The 14787-nt window shown below is 42.5% G+C and overlaps 1 protein-coding gene across 10 annotated transcripts in view; it reads left to right on the forward strand.

Annotated features, from left to right (window-relative positions):
- PTPRT (protein tyrosine phosphatase receptor type T) overlaps window positions 1-14787 on the forward strand; it is a 1205819-nt gene that overhangs the window by 1109112 nt on the left and 81920 nt on the right. The window lies entirely within an intron of this gene.

A 14787-nucleotide genomic window follows, 5' to 3' on the forward strand; every position in this document is an offset into this window, starting at 1 on the left:
CTTTTCTGATAAAGGCATTTAGGGCAATAAATTTCCCTCTTAGCACAGCCTTTGCTGCGTCCCATAAGTTTTGATATGTTGTGTTTTCATTTTCATTCGCCTCGAGGTATTTACTAATTTTTCTTGCAATTTCTTCTTTGACCCACTTGTTGTTTAAGAGTGTGTTGATGAGCCTCCATGTATTTGTGAATTTTCTGGCACTCCGCCTATTATTGATTTCCAACTTCATTCCTTTATGATCCGAGAAATTGTTGTGTATGATTTCAATCTTTTTAGATTTGTTAAGACTTGCTTTGTGACCCAGCATATGGTCTATCTTTGAGAATGATCCATGAGCACTTGAGAAAAAGGTGTATCCTGCTGTTGTGGGATGTAATGTCCTATAAATGTCTGTTAAGTCAAGCTCATTTATAGTAATATTCAGATTCTCTACTTCTTTATTGATCCTCTGTCTAGATGTTCTGTCCATTGATGAGAGTGGTGAATTGAAGTCTCCAACTATTATGGTATATGTGTCTATTTCCCTTTTCAATGTTTGCAGTGTATTCCTCACGTATTTTGGGGCATTCTGGTTCAGTGCATAAATATTTATGATTGTTATGTCTTCTTGTTTAATTGTTCCTTTTATTAGTATATAGTGTCCTTCTTTGTCTCTTTTAACTGTTTTACATTTGAAGTCTAATTTGTCGGATATTAGTATAGCCACTCCTGCTCTTTTCTGGTTGTTATTTGCATGAAATATCTTTTCCCAACCTTTCACTTTCAACCTATATTTATCTTTGGGTCTAAGATGTGTTTCCTGTAGACAGCATATAGAAGGATCCTGTTTTTTAATCCATTCTGCCAGTCTATGTCTTTTGATTGGGGAATTCAGTCCATTAACATTTAGAGTTATTACTGTTTGGATAATATTTTCCTCTACCATTTTGCCTTTTGTATTATATATGTCATACCTGACTTTCCTTCTTTCTACACTCTTCTCCATACCTCTCTCTTCTGTCTTTTTGTATCTGACTCTAGTGCTCCCTTTAGTATTTCTTGCAGAGCTGGTCTCTTGGTCACAAATTCTCTCAGTGACTTTTTGTCTGAGAATGTTTTAATTTCTCCCTTATTTTTGAAGGACAATTTTTCTGGATATAGGAGTCTTGGTTGGCAGTTTTTCTCTTTTAGTAACTTAAATATATCATCCCACTCTCTTCTAGCTTCCATGGTTTCTGCTGAGAAATCTACACATAGTCTTATTGGGTTTCCCTCATATGTGATGGACTGCTTCTTCTCTTGCTGCTTTCAAGATCCTCTCTTTCTCTTTGACCTCTGACATTCTAACTAATAAGTGTCTTGGGGAACGCCTATTTGGGTCTAATCTCTTTGGGGTGCGCTGCACTTCTTGGATCTGTAATTTTAGGTCTTTCATAAGAGTTGGGAAATTTTCAGTGAAAATTTCTTCCATTAGTTTTTCTCCTCCTTTTCCCTTCTCTTCTCCTTCTGGGACACCCACAACACGTATATTTGTGCGGTTCATATTGTCCTTGAGTTCCCTGATACCCTGTTTGAATTTTTCCATTCTTTTCCGGATAGTTTCTGTTTCGTTTTGGAATTCAGATGTTCCATCCTCCAAATCACTAATTCTATCTTCTGTCTCTTTAAATCTATCATTGTAGGTATCCATTGTTTTTTCCATCTTTTCTACTTTGTCCTTCACTTCCATAAGCTCTGTGATTTGTTTTTTCAGTTTTTCTATTTCTTCTTTTTGATCAGCCCATGTCTTCTTCATGTCCTCCCTCAATTTATCGATTTCGTTTTTGAAGAGGTTTTCCATTTCTGTTCGTATATTCAGCATTAGTTGTTTCAGCTCCTGTATCTCATTTGAACTATTGGTTTGTTCCTTTGACTGGGTCATATTTTCAATTTTCTGAGCGTGATCCGTTATCTTCTGCTGGCGTCTGGGCATTTAGTCAGATTTTCCTGGGTGTTGGACCCCACAGGTTGAAAGATTTTTCTGTAAAATCTCTGGGTTCTGTTTTTCATATCCTGCCCAGTAGGTGGCGCTCGTGGGACACGTTTGTCTATGGGATCCACCAGTAAAAGTTGCTGTGGGTCCTTTAACTCTGGAAAACTCTCGCCATAGGGGAGGTTCGGCAGCCGAAGCGTCTTGGAAGAGTGCCAGCCGGCCCGGGGGTCCGAACGCGGGGAGGGTCGCCGGCCACCTCAGCACAGGAGAGCCCCCGACCGAATTTCCTAGTCGGCCCGGGGCGCCAAGTGTGGCGGAAGGGTGCCAGCTGTCGCAGCCCGGGAGAGTGCAGTGTTCCCAGCCAGACCGGGGAGTAACATGTTAGGAAGGGACCCCCTGGTCACCGTTCTCCACAGTCTGGGGATTTCCGACCCAACTCTCTCAGTTGGTCCGGGGGGCCTCGCGTGGTGGGGGCACCAGCCACCACGGCCCAAGGGGACCGCATGCCCAATTCTGCCAGCTGGCCTGGGAAGGAGGAAGGGAGGGACTCCGGCCGCTTGCCGTCCCGCCCAGGAAAGCCCGCGCCCCTCGGCGATCTCACCGGAGCTGGTTCTCCCAGACAGTCAGCCGTTCCAGGATGGGGTACGCCGTCCCTTTGATCTCTGTCGTGGCTCCGGGAGCTGCTCTGTATTGTCTCCACTCCCCCAGTAGCTGTTCTGGAGGAGGAAAAGTGAGGGTGGCAAGGCTGCCGAGGCTGGTGGTGGAGGAGCTGGTGAAGGCGGAAGAGGGCACCATGGTGGTTGGAGAGCCGCCGGAGCAGGATGGGGAAGAGGGGAGAGGAGGGCGGGCGGGTTGGCTGCTGCAGGGCGTGGGCACCGCGCGGCGGGCCGGCGGACAAAGAGGGGAGAGGAGGGCCTGTTCCAGTAGCTTTGATGCTTGAAGACAATTGCATAACTATATAGCTTTTACAACGTGACCATGTCATTGTGAAAACCTTTGGCCTGATGTTCCTTTTATCCAGGGTATGGACAGATGAGTAAAAAAAAATAAGGATAAAAATAAATAATAGGGAGCATAAAGGGTAAGAAATTGGACAGATTGAAAAACTAGTAGTGAGAGGGAGGGGTTAGGGGTATGGGATGTGCAGTTTTTTCTTTTTTCTTTTTATGTCTTTTTATGGAGTGATGCAAATGTTCTAAATATGATCCTGGTGATGAATACACAACTATGTGATGATATTGTGAGCCATTGTTTGTATAGCATGTATAGACTCTATGTATGTGAAGATTTCTCAATAAAGACATTTTTTAAAAAAATGCCTTTCCCAGTCTTTACAAATTGACTGTGCACTGGTTTATGTTTTACAGAGTTTCCTCTCCCATCAAGAACACTGGCACAAGGTAAAAGTGAGGTGCCTATGTCTTGTTCTGGGCTTGTCCCCCTAGGAATTCCCATTTACATGATTCCAAATGTACCCTCTATTCTTTATTAAATAGATCTTTACCCCCTCCTGAGGGCTCTATAGTATGTCTTTGAGTATATAATCCTTTGCCCCAGGGTACTTTGATTTAATTGTTTCTTACACTACTTTACCCATCTGCAAACTGCTTCTGTCTGCAGGAAAAATTCTGGGAGGGTGCATATATTAGCCATGGTTCTCCAGAGAAACAGGATTGACATTGGCTTACATGACCATGGGGATTGGCAAGTCCAAATTACATAGGGCAGGCTGCAAGTCGGGTACTCCAGGGAAAGCTGTGATGAATTTTCCAGGAGAACCTGGCTGGCTGAGATAGAAATACAAGTTCTTTCTGAGTGCTGAAATCATCAGTTGTCCCTTTAAGGCCTTCAGTGATGAGACTTTTCTTCTTGCTTTGTTGCTTGTAAATGTAATCAGCCATAGGTGCAATTAACTACCTAATGATTTAACTCCTTGAAATACTGTCATAGTAACAATCAGGCAGTACTTAATTGACCAAACAACAGGATACCATAGCCTAGCCAGGCTGACACATTAAATTAGCAACCACGGCAAGTCAGAGAGAAGTTTCCTGGTTCAGTCTTTCAGGCTGCCTGCAGATGACTCAACACTGACATATAGATACCCAAATGTGCCCATCGGGGTTACTCTGGCCCCTCTGGAATAGGACAAGGGACCATAACAGGAGCACAGCAGGATAGCTTTACACTATGCTAGGAAGGGGTGGGGTGAGAGGCCAGCAAGGACATCAGAAGCTTCTCCTATCATATCTAAACCTGCATTTTCTTGATATGACACTGATCCTGTTACTTCAATCCTTTAACTGATTTCTGGGTTTCTGAGGAAGGTGGTCTTGCCAGTTTTTGCTTGTTGTTCAGTGATTTTTATGGGGTAGCAGCACCCTGGGTCATCTTATGCCACCGTCTTGGTTTACTGGAGTCTCATTCTGTTCTGCATCATATTTGTTTGTGATTTTTATAGTTCTATCTATTTGAACTGATTTTTTGTTTAACAAATCATTTTTTTATAACGTGACAATTTTCCTTATTTCTTGTTTACCTATGTTATATTTTTCACTAGTTCTCCCACCTCTCCGAGTCTCTGGAAAATAACCAGAGGCAGAGTAATTTCTGAATCATTGTGTATTCTATAGGCTTACAACTTATATCAGTGTAGAATTTGAGGGTAGCAGTATTTCTCCCTCAAAAATTCTGGTCTGTTGCTTTCCAACATTTTGACTTGAACTAGAAAAAAATATGTCTAACATAATTTGTATTCCTTTATAGTTAGACATTTTTTCCAGCCTAGATATTTATCTGAGTATTTGTGCATCAATAGGATTAAACATTTGTATCAAATTATTGCTCCTATTTGTAAGTTGTTCATGGAGAACTCTATAAAGAATCAGATTTTATTCTGCAAAACAGCTGTTTTTATATTTTATCTTTTATCACTTCTATTCACTATATTTTGTTCTTTTTTAGTAAAACCAATTATCTGTTCTTTACATATCTGTTTTCTTTTATCAGAGAATCTTTTTTTCCTTCACACATGAACTCCCATAAGCTGATAATATACAGGGAACTGTGAATCTCATGTTCTCATTCCTTTGCCTTTTTGCCTTCATGTTTCTCAAATTAATTCTTCACAAATGTCTGCTTCTGTTGCTTGTGCTGATAACAGATTTTAATGCTCATTTTTATTCTGCTATTGCATTTTGTTTTCCTTACAATCTTGTCTCACCCAGCAGTTTTTTATAGCTGCTTCTTAACCTGATCGTTTTTTAAAAATCTGTTGTCTTATTGTTTAATTTTGCATTTCTCTTATTTTTTCATGCTTTCTTAAATTTTGTTCTCAACCTAGTTCATGCATTCTAAAATACATTTCTGTTTTCTGCTATATAGGTTGAGGTACCAGGAACAAAAACCCCAAATGAAATCATTTTAAACAATAGGCTAATGAATTATCTCATAGAACAGGAAGTCAACAGCAGGATTCAGAGTTGATCAACTGATTGCCCAGAGTGTCATTAAGGGCCCCAAGTTCTTTCCAGCTCCCCACTCGCCATCTTCTGTTGGCATTGCCTTTGACCTGGCTCCCCTCATGGGTGCAGGTTTGCTTTAGCAGTTCTAGGCATGACATCTCGACATGATACTATCCAGAGGCAGAGAGGGGCTGCTAGAGTATCCTTAGAGGTAAGGAAACCTTTCGTAGAAGACTTCTAATCAACCTTCCTTCCTATCTCACTGGTCAACCAAGTCAAGAATTGTCAAGGATAATCAAAACACCCTGATTGGCTTGAGGAAATAAGGATTTGCCTCTAGATCTATGGGAATGGGTCATCCTCTCCTGAGTCATATGGTGGATGTGTGAACACCCAAACTAATTTAGGAACTCTTCCAGAAAAAAAGGCAGGCTATGGCTGTTGGGTAGACAACTATCAATGACTACAATTATTTCTTTGAAAAATTATATGTTTCTCTGTATCCAGAGCATTTTCCTTATTTTTATTTTCCTTTATTTTCTCAAAGACCCCATGCTATTTTGTTTTCTGTTTACTTAAATGTGAAGGAGGAGACATCTCCCCAGGCCTGATGTTTTCTAAGAAAAAGAGCTGTAAATTCTCACTGTTGCCTCCACCATGCAACTGGTTGCTGTTGGAATTCTCTTCTTGTGGCTTAGGTAGAAGGAGTACTGGATGTCCACAGTTCCTGTCCCCATGTAGAGTGTCTAATAGTCATCCTTTCATCTGGTGTGAGTGCTGTGGAGTGTCCATGTGTCCCAAAAAGAGGAGTGTGTTGGTTTGAAAGGATGTATGGATGCTAGAAAAGCCATGTTTTAATCCTAATCCCATTTTGTAAAGGCAGCCATTTCTTCTAATCCCTATTCAGTACTGTATGTTTGAAACTTTGATTGGATCATTTCCCTGGAGATGTGACTCAATCAAGAGTGGTGGTTAAGCTGGATTAGGTGGAGGCGTGTCTCCGCCCATTCTAGGTGGGTCTTGATTACTTCACTGGAGTCCTACAAAAGAGGAAACATTTTGGAAAAAGCTGGAGATGCTGAGAGAGCAGAGAACGTAGCCACGAGAAGCAGAGAGTCCACCAGCCAGCAACCTTTGGAGATGAAGAAGGAAAATGCCTCCCGGGGAGCTTCATGAAACTGGAAGCCAGGAGAGAAAGCTAGCAGATGATGCCGTGTTCACCATGTGCCTTTCCAGATGAGAGAGAAGCCCTGACCCTGTTTGCCATGTGCCTTCTCCCTTAAGAGAGAAATCCTGAACTTCATTGGCCTTCTTGAACCAAGGTACCTTTCCCTGGATGCCTTAGATTGGACATTTCTATAGACTTGCTTTAATTGGGACATTTTCTTGGCCTTAGAACTGTAAACTAGCAACTTATTAAATTCCCCTTTTTAAAAGCCATTCGATTTCTGGTATATTGCATTCAGCAGCTAGCAAATGAGAACAAGGAGGACTGGTTTGTTTGTTTGTTTGTTTGTTTTAATCTAGAAGGCATTTCCCCTGTGACTGCTCTCATCACTTTTTTTTTCCAACCACTGATCTATATCCTGGAGTAAAAAGACCTTTGTACACCCTCTTTGTCTTTGCCATGTTAGTACCTCCAGTGAAGGATATTAAAGAGGAGAAAGGACTTGGTCGCCTTTGAGATCCCCATTCACAGAATATGTTGCTAGGCGTTTCACTCTGTGACCCTGGAAAGGAAAATGTAAAAGAGACGAACCATTTCTTTTCTATCCTTCAGACAATTGGATTTGTTTTACCTAAAGTAACAGAGTATATCAGTGCCAATTGCCAGTTGCATGTTGTCCATTTCAGTGCCATAGAACTTGACAAAGTGAAGTGGGATTCTACCTACTGTTAGTTTTGCAAGTTTAACTCTATGCCTTCAGTCAAAAATATGAAAAAGAGAGAAAGCAAGTCATTTAGAGGGAACATGTTCCTGAGTGGATAGGAGATGGGGGGAGGTATAAATCTGATGTCTTCAGGGGTCATACATCTCATACATTTATCCTATTGTGAGTCTAGGACTTAGAAATATAGAATATATTTTTCTTATTACGTGGCTTCCAAACATAAGTCAACTACTTCATCTGATGATTCACTAAAGAACTTGTAATCTCTTCCAATTCTGGAAAGAAAAATTGCTTATGTTAAATGATTTGAAAAGTGATTTTGTAAATTTCAGAGATTTTTAAGAACTGTTGATAATATAAAGTTTTCATCTTCCTGGAGACTCTAAAACTTCATCCTTATATAATTCCTCCTAAATTCTGACATGAGGTTAGGTGGCAAACAAGTTTCAGTGCTATTATGGGTTTCTGTATTTTCATGAGGTCTCATTGGTACTTGGTAGAGGAGAGGAGAGGAGGCAGTAACTGCTAGCTAGGTGCACCTTGAGGCTTCTTCCAATGGCATCCCATTTAATTCCTGTAACCTTTGTAGATGCCAACATCATGGAAATCATCATTAACATCATAATCATCATTATCAACAAGGACAACTTGCCAATTACAAATAAAGACCTCAGGCTCAAAATAATTTGTTTGCAGTTCCAAAGCTCAAAAGTTGAGATGTTCATACGTGGGCTCAAGTTTTACCTTCAGATTCTGTGCTTTCACCCTGATGCCTGTTGCTGGCACAACCCCCACGGTTTTTGTTCTAATCTCATCCCCAAACTTAATTGCTCTTGGAGCAGGTGACCCTACCTTCTTTCCACCTCAAACCTTCTCTTCTCTCAGAGACTCTCCTCTCTGAAAATGCAATCTCCAAACATTTCCCCATCTCCTTCTCTCCTGCCATAAAGGGCACGTGGATTCAAGAAGAATTGTGATAGACGAATCAAGAAGTAGATACTGGTACAAGAAACCACAGGACTTTGGTCAGCAAGCTAGGGAATTTTGTCCTTACTCCATGGAGGCATTCGCCTAAAAGAACAACATGTTCAAAGCTGTGTTAAGTGAACTGTAAAAGCATCAAGAGCTGCTAGTCCTGAGATGAGGACTTGAGCCAGGGTAATAGTGTAAATGAAATAAAATAGATGGCTTTAGAGTATGTCATGAAGGAAAGGAGAGAAGAGACCAGGATGAGGCCCAAAAGGATGTCCTAGGTGCCCTCACCAGCTGGTGAATTCTCACGTCCCCAATAGGACACCACAGGACATCTTCAGAAGACATTTTTCTTTTTTTTTTTTTTACTGCTTGCCAGATGCCAGGCACTGGCATTTAGCATGAATTATCTCTTTGAATTCTTACCTTTTTATTTTCCCTTTTTTATAAATGAAGGAACTGAGGCTCAGAAATATCCATCACTTGGCCACGGGCATACAACCCATAACTGGTTGTTTAAGCATTTAAGCCTCTTTCTGTCTGATCACACAACCCAGATGCTCAGCATTTCTCAGCATGTGCACAGGGTTCTCACGGGATATAGACCAGCCATCTCTTAAATACGGACATAAACATTTCAGTGAGCAGTAAAACTTAAAATTAGCATACCCCACCCATTATCTATGTTTCATTATCATTCATGAGGCAGAGTGAAAATAAATGATGGCAAGTTGATTAAAGGAAAAATTTGAAGATATAATTGGATAGAGCTACGCTATCCAATACAGTAGCCACTGTCCATATATGACTATTTAAATTAAAATAAATTACAGATTCAGTTACTTAGTCACACTAGCCACACTTTGAGTGCCCAATAGCCACATGTGGCTAGCAGCTGCCATAGTGCAAAGATAGCGTGAATATAGACTGCTTCCAGCAGCACGAACAGTTCTACGGGGCATCCTGTTCTTGAGAGCTCTAGATCAGTGTCTTTTTAGAGTTCATTCTAGCTCTATATTAGCTCTCTTTAGAATGTGCCCTGGCTCTAGATCAGCCTTGATATCACTGCACTGTGCAGTGCAGTGGATACTAGTCCCGTGTGGCTGTCTGAATTGAAATGCTCTATTGAGTCTAAAACACACATTGGATTTTGAAATCTCCGCATGAAAAAAGAATGTAAAATATACCATTGCTTTTTATACTGATTATATGTTGAAAGAATATTTTGGATATATTGGGTTAAAGAAAATGTATTATTGAAATTAATTTCACCTGTTCTTTTATACTTTATTTAATGTCTCTAAGAAAACCATAAAATTACAGATGTATAATTTTATTTCCACAGATGGCACTGCTCTAGACCTCTTCTCCCCGCTGTGTGATTCCAGGGCTCCCTCCCTTTTTCCAGCTCTGCATTGCCCGATAGGGTAGTCACTGACCACATGTGGCTATTTAAATTTAAATGAATAAAAGTTATACAAAATGAAAAGCTCAGTTCCTCAGCCACACTAGTCACATGTCACATGCTCTGTAGCCACGCGTGTTTGGTAGCTGCCATATCGGACAATACAGGGACAGAATATTCCCATCAGCACAGAAAATTCTATTGGACAGAGCTGTTATAGATTGTAGATAGTTTTGGCACAACTGTGGAGTGGCCCCTGGATGCCTTAGGTTTGGGAAATGTTTCTGTGCAGCTTAACTATGCAGGACTTCTTTGGTCCATCTACCCTTGTTAGATTTGTTTATACAGACCTTATCTCTTCTTCCTCTTTCTGTAATGGCTGTGGTACCCTTATCTGTCTCTGAGCACACCTTCTCCCACTCTCTGTATTACTCAGTATCTAACTCAGTGCTTCATAAAATAGAGACTCAGCAAATATTTGTTGAACAGTTGGAGTGGCAATTTCCAACAAGTTGATTGGAAATATGGGGCTGGCATTCAAGGGAAATCACTAACAGCCAGTAGCAGGGGGATAACAAAAATAAAAAATCGAGGAAAGACCAAAGATAGGTTCCCAATGAAGGCTCATACTTAGGAGACTGAAGAGGGAAGACGAGCTGGCAGAGAGACAGAAAAGAGTGAATCAGAGTGTCTTCCCTAGTAGACTATCAATGGCGGGATGATAGTGGTGACCTCAATCTCAGACACATCCTCAAAACCCCTCTGCCTGTGCCACAATCCCCGCACAGGCAGTGAGTCATAGCAGTGGAATTCACAGACTTTAGGCAACAGTACATAAAAAGTGTGAAAGAAATCCAAAATATTGTTATGTGATAAATAAACATGTAAGACCCATACATGAGAAGTTGAAGTGGCATGAAAATCAAGGGTCTGATGAGGGGAAGAATGAAAAATGTTCTCTCCCTGGGCCAGCTGGTTTGAGTTACATTTTATGAGCAGCATGTGGGTTCCAGCGCCCTTGTTGAATTAGCAGCAGAATCGCACATTAGTTTTAAGGCTCCCTCTCGAATAGGAACATCATAACATTTTTTAATTGGGTCTGATAAAAACGTAACATTTCTTGTAGGTTCCTGAGAGAAGTGAGTTGTGAAATTGGGTTTTCATTAAACCTAATGATGGGAAATTAAGTATAGTGCGTCTGGTGAAATGGAGTGTGATAAAAGGCATCGCTTCAGCATTATTGGAGGTTAATAAGGGAATAGGTGAGGCAAGAGATGCTAGAAAAGGGAGTCCAACTAGTTGAATTAATAAACCTTAAAAATCCTTTGGTTCCGAGTCCTCAAAGCATCATTAACACTGGCGTTGACATTATTATGAATGTTACAACAAATACAAGTTGTTAAATTTCAAATGCATTTATTTTCCATTTCGGTGTTGGTTTTTGCTGACACCAAGTTTACAGTCTGTCTAGCAATGTGTTGAGGGAAAACATCCATATTGGTAGTTATCTGGTTTTGGAAACACTTGGCATCTCACAAAAAAGTGCCAGGTGCCCATTCCTAGGAAGCCTGTCTCTGCCAGGCAGCCTGTCTCACATGTAGCCCATGCCCCCTTTGGGAGACCACGGGCCTCTGAACATGGCTGTTCCCATCTGAGGTTGGCGGTTCAAATGGGCTCTGGGCTTTGACTTGAGCCTCTCCTAGGAATCCCGGAGTACAGTATCAAGAGAGGCAAATTCAAGTCCTCCTATCTGCTGCATTCCCAACCCCACCCCAGCATCATAGGACAGATATTCACTGGAAGGATGCCATAAGAGCTGGGACACCTATAAGAAATAGTGTGAGTCTTTAAAGAAAGGGATTCTTCTTAAAACCCTTCAACAGCTTCACACCGTCTTCAAGATTCTTACACATTCCCAGACTTTCTGGATCTGCCTCATACCGTCTCTTATAGCTTTGTCTCCACTACATTTCCACCCACAACCTTCACTCCACATCAGCCTCCTCACTGTTACTGAAATGTGCCTTGGCCTCTCAGCCATCTGTTCTTTTGCTTCAGATGGTTCTTCTTATCTGTCTTCCCTAGTAGACTACCAATGCTGGGATGATAGTAGACAACCAATGGTGGGATGATAGTAGACTACCAGTAGACTATCAATGATTGGATGACAGTAGACTACCAGTAGACTATCAATGATTGGATGACAGTAGACTGCCAATGGTGGGATGATAGTAGACTACCAATGGTGGGGTGACAGTAGACTACCAATGGTGGGATGACAGTAGACTACCAATGGTGGGGTGACAGTAGACTACCAATGGTGGGATGACAGTAGACTACCAATGGTGGGGTGACAGTAGACTATCAATGGTGGGATGACAGTAGACTATCAATGGTGGGATGATAGTAGACTACCAATGGTGGGATGACAGTAGACTACCAATGGTGGGATGATAGCAGACTACCAATGGTGGGGTGACAGTAGACTACCAATGGTGGGATGATAGCAGACTACCAATGGTGGGGTGACAGTAGACTACCAATGGTGGGATGATAGCAGACTACCAATGGTGGGGTGACAGTAGACTACCAATGGTGGGATGATAGCAGACTACCAATGGTGGGATGACAGTAGACTACCAATGGTGGGATGATAGCAGACTACCAATGGTGGGATGACAGCAGACTACCAATGGTGGGATGATAGCAGACTACCAATGGTGGGATGACAGCAGACTACCAATGGTGGGATGACAGCAGACTACCAATGGTGGGATGACAGCAGACTACCAATGGTGGGATGACAGCAGACTACCAATGGTGGGATGACAGCAGACTACCAATGGTGGGATGACAGCAGACTACCAATTGTGGGATGACAGCAGACTACCAATGGTGGGATGACAGCAGACTACCAATTGTGGGATGACAGCAGACTACCAATGGTGGGATGATAGCAGACTATCAATGGTGGGATGACAGTAGACTACCAATGGTGGGATGACAGTAGACTACCAATGGTGGGATGATAGCAGACTACCAATGGTGGGATGATAGCAGACGATCAATGGTGGGATGACAGTAGACTACCAATGGTGGGATGATAGTAGACTACCAATGGTGGGATGATAGTAGACTACCAATGGTGGGATGACAGCAGACTACCAATGGTGGGATGATAGCAGACGATCAATGGTGGGATGACAGTAGACTACCAATGGTGGGATGATAGTAGACTACCAATGGTGGGATGAAGGCCAATCTCTGAATGGCCAGGGCTTCCAGGGCCCCTGTAGACACTTATTAAGAGTCTCAGTAAGTCTAACTCCTGATCACGAGGGTGTGATGGAGAAAGGAGGCAGCCCCCACATTTGCCAAGTTCTACATTTCATTGCTTTCATGTGTCTACATACTACCAAAAATCCCAAGAGAAAAAGTCAGCAGTTTTTCTTATGTGCAGTCAGAACGTTTTGAAAATATCTCACCACAGCTCCTCTTGTCTGTGAGTAAATCTCCATCCTCTAGATGTTTCTGTTGGCAATGACCAAGCTCTGCTGTGGTATGATGACTTCTAACGTTGAATCAGGAGATCACACTGTCCGTACAGGACCCCACCCACTGGTAAGGTGTGACCCAATCAGTGTCTCAAGTCCAGACCAATAATGTTCTCTGGAGGAGCTAATAGGTGGGGAGAGGCAGAAGATGGAAAAATGAGGAAAGTATCCCCCACTCCAAAGACACAGGTGGAGGCATTAGGATAACTAACTGTCCCCATTTGTCCAGGACTAAGGGATTTCCCAGGAAATTGTCCATCCAGTGCTTAAGCCAGGAAAGTCCCAGATAAGCTGGGACAAGTTGGTCTTCCTAGGAAGCATTCAGGCCAGCCTTTCCTGTCTGCTGTCCTTTCCTTATTAGAGATGGCCCTGCTGCCTGCTGCCACATGGAGTGGCACTCACATCAGAATCTGTGTCTGATATATTATTGTGACAGGAGAGACAAACAAGCTACAGGAAACATGGATTTTGAAAAAACAGGTTTCAGAAAATCAGGAATACATGCTCAGCTTCTCAGAGAATGACTAGAGTGAAGCTAGTGGTGCATCGGCGCCTCGTAGTGCCTGAGCGCGTGTGGGCGGGACACCAAACCTGGCCATTCTTGTCTGGTGCATGCCACAGACTGACGGTCTACAGTGTAGGCTGGCGCATGTGTCTTTGGAAGGAAGTTGGGGAGACCAACTGTAGATGGTTCTGGGGAAAATAAAGGCTGACAATATATCCCTGTTAGGGAGGTGGTAGGGTGAGAAATTGGTTTTATTGGTCCCGGGGAAGCATAGGAATTCAAACCCAATCTGAGCAGGCATCAACTTCCAGAGTGACCAAACTAACAGAAGGCAAGTTAGAGCAACTTACTGGTTATAAAGATTCTCATCAGAGGATAATATAAACCCTACATAAAAGAGAGATTCTAGGAAGGAGATGAGGCAAAAGGAGAAATGGCAGAACTGAGGTGAGAGGCTCAGGCTTCCTTATCTGCAAGGTGGGTCCACAGTGACGCTCCCGGATGAGCAGTGTTACATGGTAGGGAAGCTGGACAGTAAGCAGAAGGTGGTCACTGTTGCAGTCCAGGGAGAGAGAGAGAGAGCATCTTGGAAGGTCATGGTCACTACTACCTGCTGGTGGCGGTGGGGAGAAAGGTACAAGGCTGGCTCCAATTCCTCCCACTCTAGAACCCAAAGGAAACCAGCTCATAGAGAAACCAAGTCACAGGAATCCAGGCAAATGGACAAGGAGCCTACATGAGGCTCTCCTCACCTGCAGGCAGACATCAGAGACTATTTCCAGACACCATTTTTCCTAGACAGGGAAGTGCTCCCAATATTTAGCCTGTCTGGCCTCTGGGAATGACTGGGGTTGGCCAAGACATCCCCACAAGCCAGAGGGAAGACAGGCAGAGGATGCTAGTGAATCTGGAACTTTGTCTTTGCTCCAACAATATGCACCCATGAAATAGGAAGGAGCTAAGGGTTATTCTGTTCTCTGGATTGGTGGTTGTCCTATTTTTTGTATCTACTAATACAGTCATGCCAGGGAAGCAGTGTGTCTC

This window comes from Tamandua tetradactyla, chromosome 1, assembly GCF_023851605.1.
Source record: "Tamandua tetradactyla isolate mTamTet1 chromosome 1, mTamTet1.pri, whole genome shotgun sequence".
Taxonomy (NCBI): Eukaryota; Metazoa; Chordata; class Mammalia; order Pilosa; family Myrmecophagidae; genus Tamandua; species Tamandua tetradactyla.